Genomic DNA, 8,743 nt, shown 5'->3' on the forward strand with positions numbered 1-8,743 from the left:
ATTGCTATTATGTTGAAACGTGCGCGAGGTGAGTCTCGTTTGATAATATCCTCAAGAGGAGCTTGAACAAGGTTTTATTATTCGGAAACTGGCCAGTTGGAGTTTTATTACTCTATGAATAATAAATAAGTGTTTCTTGCTAAGTCCACTCTTGAAATTAATAAGATGTTAATTAATTAAGTCCATAGCAGACTTTAATTAATTAATGGACATTTCTATCTTAAGCGCGGGAAATAAATAATAAACAAAATGGAAACCCGGAATACTTATAATTTTGGATTTGGATGGGGAGTTCAATATTACGTCTGTAGTGGCTGTTCGTAATATTCCAATATAAGCTTGTATTAAATTGTGGGTTCAATTTAATTAGTAAAAAGCTAATTGGGGAAGCCCATATCCAAAGCCTTCCATAGATCCCTGACTGTGCCCAATATGAACTATTATAAATAGGAGAATAAAAGAGACAGAACATTATTCAACATAGTTGAAAATTTCGTCCCTCTCTAATTAGAGAAGAGGGACAAAAATTCTTTGATTTTCTCCTCCGTGAGATCTTCAGCTCCTCCTCCGTTAGAATTTCTGTCTTCTTTATTCGAGTCCTAGTGTTTCGATAAGATCAGCCCACCCTGATGTCGGAATACAGTTCGGGACACCAGTCAGAAGATCTGTGGTCAAGTATTGAAGATCATCGTGGAGAAGGCGCAAGCAATCGACGATTCTTTGGAGAATCAACGAGGTATATTGGCTAACTCCGTAGCAAGCATGTTTTAGGATTTATTTGTTCTAAAGCATGTATGTAATTCAAGTTATGAGCATGATACATGTGATAATTACGCGAATAGATTTTGTCTAAATAATCTGCTAAATAGATCCGTATTATGTGATCCGTTAGAACGCACGCTTCCGCTGCCAACCCCTTCACAATAACGGTAAATGGATCTCAACAACCAGCCTACTTCAGGGAGTAGCGGATCTCAAACTCCCCCGATCCCCGTGGGAGGTGGATGGAGTCAGATGCACCCGAGTCAGATGCACCCATACTACAACATGTACCCGTGGCAGCAGATGATGCCCGGGATACCAGCGGGGGGGAGTCCGCCGGGGGCGTTTCCGGCGATGTCGGGGTGGGCACCCAGTGTCCAGATGCCGGGGTGGGCACCCGGGATGCAGATGATGCCCAGGGGGGTACCGGCGACGCAGGGGACGCCGGGGCGTCTATCGCCCCAGTTTTGATTTTTCGACTGGTTCGTCGCACACATTGACGCCAACGGAGGCTGCGCCTCCGGCCCAGTTTGACACTTTCTCCTTCGATGACTTGGGGATAGATCTTTCCAGTGTTCCGGATGCTCCCGTTCAAACGGGGGGCGCAGGGCGGGGTCGGGGCGCCCCAAAGAAGAAAGGCAAGGGGAAAAGGGTCGGCGAGTCCTCGCAGCCGGGTGAGGACGACAACGCGGTACGGAGGAGGTGGACGGACGCGGAGAACGTCGCGCTGTCCAAGGCGTGGGTGAGTGTTTGCGACGATCCTCTCGTTTCGAACAACCAGAGGATCGTCAACTTGTGGGGCAAGATAGCAGCAGCCTACCAGAGGTTTTGCCCGGAGGGGAGGCCACGCAATGGGGAGGATTGCCGGAAGGGGTGGGACCGAATCAGGGTTGCGGTCTCCCGATTTTTGGGCTTGTACACCAACGCCCTCCGCATGATGAGCAGTGGCCAAACGGAGGACGACTGCAGGAGGATAGCGGAGAAAGCCTTCCCCCTGAAGGGGGTGTACAAGGAATTCACCTACTGGAACTGCTATCTTGTGCTGAACGACTCCGAGAAGTTCTGAGTAGGTGTCGACTCTGGCTGGCCGAAGAAGCAACGGTTGAACTATTCTGGTGATTTCAGCGGCAGTAGCGGTGGTTCCCACGACCTCCCAGAGACTGCCCAGGAGGTCCCGACCCCTCGTTCGTTTGCTCGCCGTACTCGCCCGGTTGGGCACAGGCGGGCTCAACTGGAGGCGATGGGGGTCGCCGGGGGTTCACAGGAGGTCCAGTAGGCATCCCCCCTTGGCCAATCCACAGCGGATCTCAAATTCTTCGCGCGTCAACAAACGCGCGCTCAGATGGTCAAGACGATGGCCGAATGGCGGGCGGCGGTGGATCCCGTGGAGAAGAGTTTGCTTCAAACATTGCTCCTGAGCATGCAGGAGGATTTGGAGGCGGCACGGAGGGAGACCGGCGGCGGCGGCGGCAGCGATGGTGGCGACAGCGACGGAGGCGGCGATGACGGAGACGAGGAGTGAATTGGCACTCCTTTTTATTATTGTATTTTTTTTAAATTAATGTATTTTTTTAAAATATTGTACTTTTTAAATTTTAATATTATTATTAAACTTTTCCCGTATATGTCTCGTAAATTAAATTTCGTATATTGTGTGATTGTTAATTATTTCATTTCATTTTTTAAATTAATAGTGATGTGGATATTATGTGGCTAGGCTATAGCTGAGCTATTTGCTTGTTTTGATGATGTGGCAGGAGGATTTTTAGTGCTGATGATGTGGCAATGGTTAAGCTATGACTGGGCTATTGTTAGGCTATTTCTATTGTGGACGCCCTAATTGAATCTGGAGAGCAGCGTTACCTCCCTTCCCTCACTTTTCCGACGGACGAATCTCCGTCTGCCAGCATCGTATACTCCACCCTCACCTCTGATTCTTTCTCCTTTCTTCCTCAATCACTCAATTCCCACTTACCAATTTTTGGGAGCCCTAATTGAAGGAGAAATGGTGGTTTCTACTCATCTCACCGGCGACATTCATGGTCAGCGCCGATGTCATCCCTATGAGTAGGAACACGGCGAGGTTTAGCGCGAAGGCGCAGTATCCTTGACAACTCCGGCGACGCCGTCGCACCTACGCCGTTAACCTCCGCGGGAACCGCCGATGCAGCGAGGGGGAAAGGCAGTCGTCGTTCAGCCGCCGTCGCCGCTGTGGTTAATCAGCCGCTGCTGTTACAGCAGCTCCGAAACGCTCCGATTCAACCTGAAGCCGCTTCGAACAGCTCCGAAACAACTCCGCACAACCCCGAAAGATAAGTTCTCTTTACCAATTATGTTCCTTCGCATTTTCGGTAAATCAAAGCGGTTGTTCAATTGTAATGTTTGGCTCATTATTGATTGTGCTGTTTGATCGGTGATACTTGTTAATTGAGTTATGTGGGGGGTGATGTATGATGCTCACAATACGTTTTCCCCTTCTTTGCACTACGCTGAGTCCGGCTTCTAGCCTCAGTCTCTTTCACTCTTCAACTCACTGATTTGTAATGGTTTGTGGTGGTGAAGGAGGCAAGGCAGAGGGTCATACTCTATATATATGAAGTGTATAACCGAAAGCCTGCAAAGGCTGGTTGTTTGGGCAGAAAAGGAGCCCTTGATTGATTGTGTAACTGAAAGCTGCAGGGCTGTTGCTTTGTGCCAGGAAAAGAGATCTCTAGTTTGCTTATGCATTGGCTGATCTCCTGCAATAATGCAGTGTGTGTACTCATGATATTAATGCAGTTACCCCCTCATTTGATGAGGAAATCGGGTTTATAGGGCAGTTGGTCTTTAAAATCACGTAAATGTACCCATTTTGTTATCTATTCCATTTATGGGAAAAACGCCAATGCAAATGGCGTGTCTTTAACTAAAAATGCCACTGGGAAAGGCGTGTCATTACGTAAAACGCCAACACAGTTGGCGTTTTAATATGGCAGCGTATTTTGCTCGTATTTTCAATCGATATACTTAAATTATAACACGCCAACAAAGTTGGCGTGTTTAATAGTAAAGACGCCTGTCTTGATGGCGTGTTTAAGTGATAAAACGCCAAGTTCGTTGGCGTTTTTAATAAGAACACGCCAACCTGGTCGGCGTTTTTCTGTTGCAACATATTTCCCAGATCTCCCCCAAAATCGCAAACCCTAGTCACATTCCCTCCCCAAAACGCGAAAAACCTTCCCAAAACGCGAAAAACGCGAAAACGCTTGCCTTGGTCGGGTCGAGCCGGTGGTGGATTGAAGCGTGTAGATTTCGATTTTGGCTCATTCTTCTAAATATTAGTCCTCACAATCGGTTAATATATCTAATTTTTTACACATTTTTCCAAACATTAGTCTACCAATATTTGATGGATTATTATGATAGTATATATTTTAGTGTAATTTATATAATTATTTGACGGATTGTTATAGTATTATAAATTGCATTGTAATTAATAGAAATATTTTGACCAATTGCTATGGTATTATATGTTGTAGTATATATAATTTTTTACCCATATTTAATAGGTTGTTATGATAGTATATATTGTAGTGTACTGTAAAGAAATATTTTTGACCAATATTTGTGTTTGGCATTAATGCAGATAGTATGACCTGGTGTGTCTATTTATATTGGGGTGGAAAGATAATTCTCGGAACAGTTATTTCATATGATCCTCCTTTTGCAAAAGGATTGATTATGTTGGATGAAAGTATTTCCTACCGATAAGCTTGTGGAAACAATTTGTGAGCACGATTTTATGCCTCCACCTCCAACAAGATCTGCAGTTCGAGGTCGTCATTCTATCAGCCACACTGATGATGCCGAGCACGATTTTATGCCTCCACCTCCACCAAGATCTGCAGTTCGAGGTCGTCATTCTGTCAGCCACACTGGTGGTACAGGCGAAGACATCGGGCTCAGTTATGTCCCACATTCTCTGCCTAGATCTTCTGTGCGAGACGATTTTTTCGGGGTTGATTTAGAGAATGTTGTTGTGGAAGATACTCCTCCGTCTAGACTCTCAACCGCCAGAATCGGAAAGGGTATCCGTAGTTTCTTTACGCGGAGAAGGCGAGACAATTGAACGTGTAACAACTATTTAGCAGATGTGAACATTGTTCTGTTTTACTTATATTTTGGCGGCGTCGTAGTTATTTATTGAATTGAACATTGTAACGTTTTACTTATATTTTGGCAAGTCATGGAATACACAAAATGTAAAATTTAGTTTATTTAAAAACGCCACTCAAGATGGCATTTTTCCTGAAAACGCAACCTAAGTTGGCGGGTTTGTGTAGAAAACGCCACTTAAGTAGGCGTTTTTAACTAGACACGCCTATGTCGTTGGCGTGTTTTAAAAACGCCAACGCCGATTGGCGTGTTTGTTCAGAAACTCAACCTCGGCGTGGCAAAAAATTGTCAAAAAATTTTCAAACTTGAAAACGCCATCTTGAGTGGCGTGTTTTAAAAAACGCCACTGAAGTAGGCGTTTTAAAGGAAAAACGCCTATGACGTTGGCGTGTTTCTAAAAACTCCTAGTAAGCTTGGCGTGTTTGTTCAGAAACTCAACCTCGGCGTGGCAAAAAATTGCAAAAATTTTTTAAACTTAAAAACGCCATCTTGAGTTGCGTGTTTTAAAAAATTTACCAATAAAAATTATAAGAGTTCAAATTATCAACATGCATACGTGTAAAAAGTGGATTTATCAAATTACTAATATACATGCGCCAAATCAATGAAAAAACACCAATATCAATACAATATATCAAATTACTAATATAAAGCGTTCAAATCAATGTAAAAACACCAATATATCAAATTACTAATATAAAGCGTTCACTCGTCTCGCCTTTTCCGCATAAACAGACTACGGATTCCCTTCCCGATACTGGTCTTAGGGATTCTAGACGGAGGAGTATCTTCAACGACGGCATTCTCTAAATCAACACCAAAAAAGTCGTCTCTCACAGAAGACCGAGGTGGAGATTGTTGATCGCTGAGACCGAAATCTTCTCCTGTACCACCCGTGTGGCTGACAGAGTGACGACCCCGCACGGCAGATCTTGGTGGAGGTGGAGCCACAAAATCGTCATCAGAATCATCAACCAACTGAGTATCCATCCTTGATGATGACGACTCTCCACCAACTTTCTTCTTTCCACGCCGCTTCGCTTTTTGCCGCACGGGCATGTCAAGGTCCAGCTCAGAGCGCTGTGAAGGACGTTGGTCCATCGTCTCAGCTTCCCCACATATCTGGAGGCCATCTTCAACCATTCTCGAAATGGTGAATAAATCCGGCCGTCCTGACATGTCTTGCTCCCTAAGAAAGTGGCGTATTTTGTGAAGGGTCTTCACCTACAATTTTCAGTGTTAATTACATTTCATCATATGAATATAAATAAAGAATAGTTGTTGAAATCTACCGCGTAGTGATGAGAGGCCGCCGTTTCATGGAAGCCCTCAGGAGAATGCACCCCAGGTTTTGTTAGGTACACCACGGTTATCCGGCGAAACCAATCCATGTACTCATCAGTAGCAACAGGCACCAATGAGTACTCCAAATCAACATACACCGTGTCGTGCCTATTATGCCAATCTTGTATATGATTGGCGTGCCACTCAACCCAGTTCCGACCTGCTTTGCCACGTCGATCCTGTTTCGTAAAATCAGATCCGTGGAACCGGTCGACAAGCGGGATATAAGGTTGGACAATCCCAAATTGTCGCAACACCCGCTGTGGCATGTGTGGCTCAACCATATTCCAGCAGATTAGTGTTGTCATCGACGTCCATATAGGACGACCGGCAACCCAAACATCCGGCAGATTTCGCGATTCATACGGCCTCCAAATAAACTAAATATGAAACTTATTTAGTCAAAACAAGTTCAATCAAAACAACACACTAGCAACAATTTAGGTTACGTAAATTACCTGATTGGCATGCATTGTTGAGAACTGATCTCTGAAAGTTTCAATGCAATGCCCCGGTGCTTTTACATAAGAGGCCCGACCAGTCCATCAACAAAAATTAAATTATGAGCGAACAACACAAAAATCAATAAAAATTATGCTTAAAAGAGTAATTAGTGGACAACTTACGCGACTACACATGGTAAGTAGTCTACGGGCGCGAGGTTCAGCATCTGCGGTCTAATAATTGGGATTCTTTCACAAGGCCACAGCTGTAACAATGTAAGAGCTCCCCCGACATCGGTCCTCTTACCAAGTGCAGCTTCACATAGATTGTGGTACGAGCAGGCAAGAGTCGCACCTCCCCAGCTATAGCTACCACATTGTTCTATATCCATGAAAAACTGAAGGTAGAAGAAGGGAATTTTATTACCGGTAGCGTTCGGGATCAGTAGACCACCCAGTAACAGCAGACAATACACACGAGCACGTTGATTGTACATGTATTGCTCGTGGTCATCACTCAACTCAATCCGCAGTTGATTTGATTAGCTTGTCTGCTTCCAGTTCATTTCTTTTAGATCAACTGCATCTGGAATAAAGCCAAGAAAATCCAAACAAACATCCTTCCAATAGTTGACATCCTTAGTGGGGATGTAACCCGTCAGAGGCTCACCGTCAGTTTTGTGGCCCCATAAGACCTCCACGTCTTCTAAGCTCACAGTCGCTTCACCGACTGGAAAGTGAAACGTGTGAGTCTCTGGCCTCCAACGTTCAATCAAAGCGGTGATAAGATGGTGGTCAATGTCTTTCGGTTGACCACACCTCAACATCCCGCCGAACCCCATCTCATCTATAACCGCCAAAACACGAGGATTTATGGGAACATCCCATATGATTCCTTCGTATCTTCTACACCGTACGTCTTCCGATGGCACTCCTGCCCATATGTTATTAGAGACGTGTTGTCTCTGCAGATATAATACGGAGGGGTCCTCAGGACCACATAAGAGCCGACGACGAGAAGTTGAAGAAGATGCCATAAATTACCTACACAACATTCATATTCCAAATTAAACAATAAACAAACCTAAACAAATTCAATAATTACAAACAATTTAATACAATATCACAAAATGGAACACCTATATCAAATAATTCACAATACACAACTAATTTCAATTATATCAATTTTAGTTTGACCAACCTAACAATTTCAATTTCAATTTCAACTTAACAATATACACAAAATTAACATTTCAAACTAAAAAAAAGACATTAACCAAAACCCACATAAACCAAATCAATTTGCCCAATTTTTAAGCTATAAAACCCGACGATTTTGGTTTATTATCAAATTTATACACAAATTCACTTAAACCCAAACAATCCAACATAATAATCAACACTAACGTCATACAAATAATCCATATGCACAATATTTCAACTCAAATCGCAACCCATTACAAACCCTAGCTAAGTATCCAACAATTACTATTATAATGTAAAAGATAAGCATACTAACCGAATAAATTGGACGAATTTGGGGAAAACTAGCACCGATTGATGAATGGAGGGCGAAATCACAAAGACACGGAGGAATTTGCGAAGGATTTGGCCGCTGCTAGAGAATTTTTCGCGAAGTGTGTGTGTGTGGTGTGAATTTTTCGCGACTGGTTGCTGGTATCTTACTGCAGTGGCCTTATTCTACTGTCCTTTGCAGCACTTTCACTGAGTCTCTGGTGTGGTTTTGCATGTGTCTAAGCTCTGCAAGATGGTTAACTGAAACTCTGCAGTTGAAGCTCTGCAAAGCAGCTGTAGTTGTGCCCCAGCTGGACATGGGCTGGAGATGTGCAGGAGTTGCACTACTGCAGGCTGTCCCAATTGGTGAGCCTTTGTACTCCTCCCGGAGTGGTCCCGCTACCCCTTTTTTCTCTTCTAGGAAGCATAAAATTCCTCTTTGATCTTGTTTGCTACCCTTCCTACTTAACTTATTTTAATTAATGTGGTTTTGTGTTGTAGGCCTTGAAGAGGAATAGTCTATC

The 8,743-nt window shown here is 43.9% G+C and overlaps 1 long non-coding RNA gene across 1 annotated transcript; it reads right to left on the bottom strand.

The window, feature by feature from the left end:
- Positions 1-4,566: 4,566 nt before the first annotated feature.
- LOC121758678 lies at positions 4,567-8,410 on the bottom strand. The gene is made up of 3 exons (XR_006041536.1): positions 8,224-8,410; positions 6,720-7,748; positions 4,567-6,641 (listed from the first exon to the last, which is right to left on the bottom strand). It is a non-coding gene; the product is annotated as an uncharacterized LOC121758678 (long non-coding RNA).
- Between the last annotated feature and the right edge of the window lie 333 nt (positions 8,411-8,743).

Source organism: Salvia splendens, chromosome 12 (genome assembly GCF_004379255.2).
Source record: "Salvia splendens isolate huo1 chromosome 12, SspV2, whole genome shotgun sequence".
NCBI classification, from domain to species: Eukaryota; Viridiplantae; Streptophyta; class Magnoliopsida; order Lamiales; family Lamiaceae; genus Salvia; species Salvia splendens.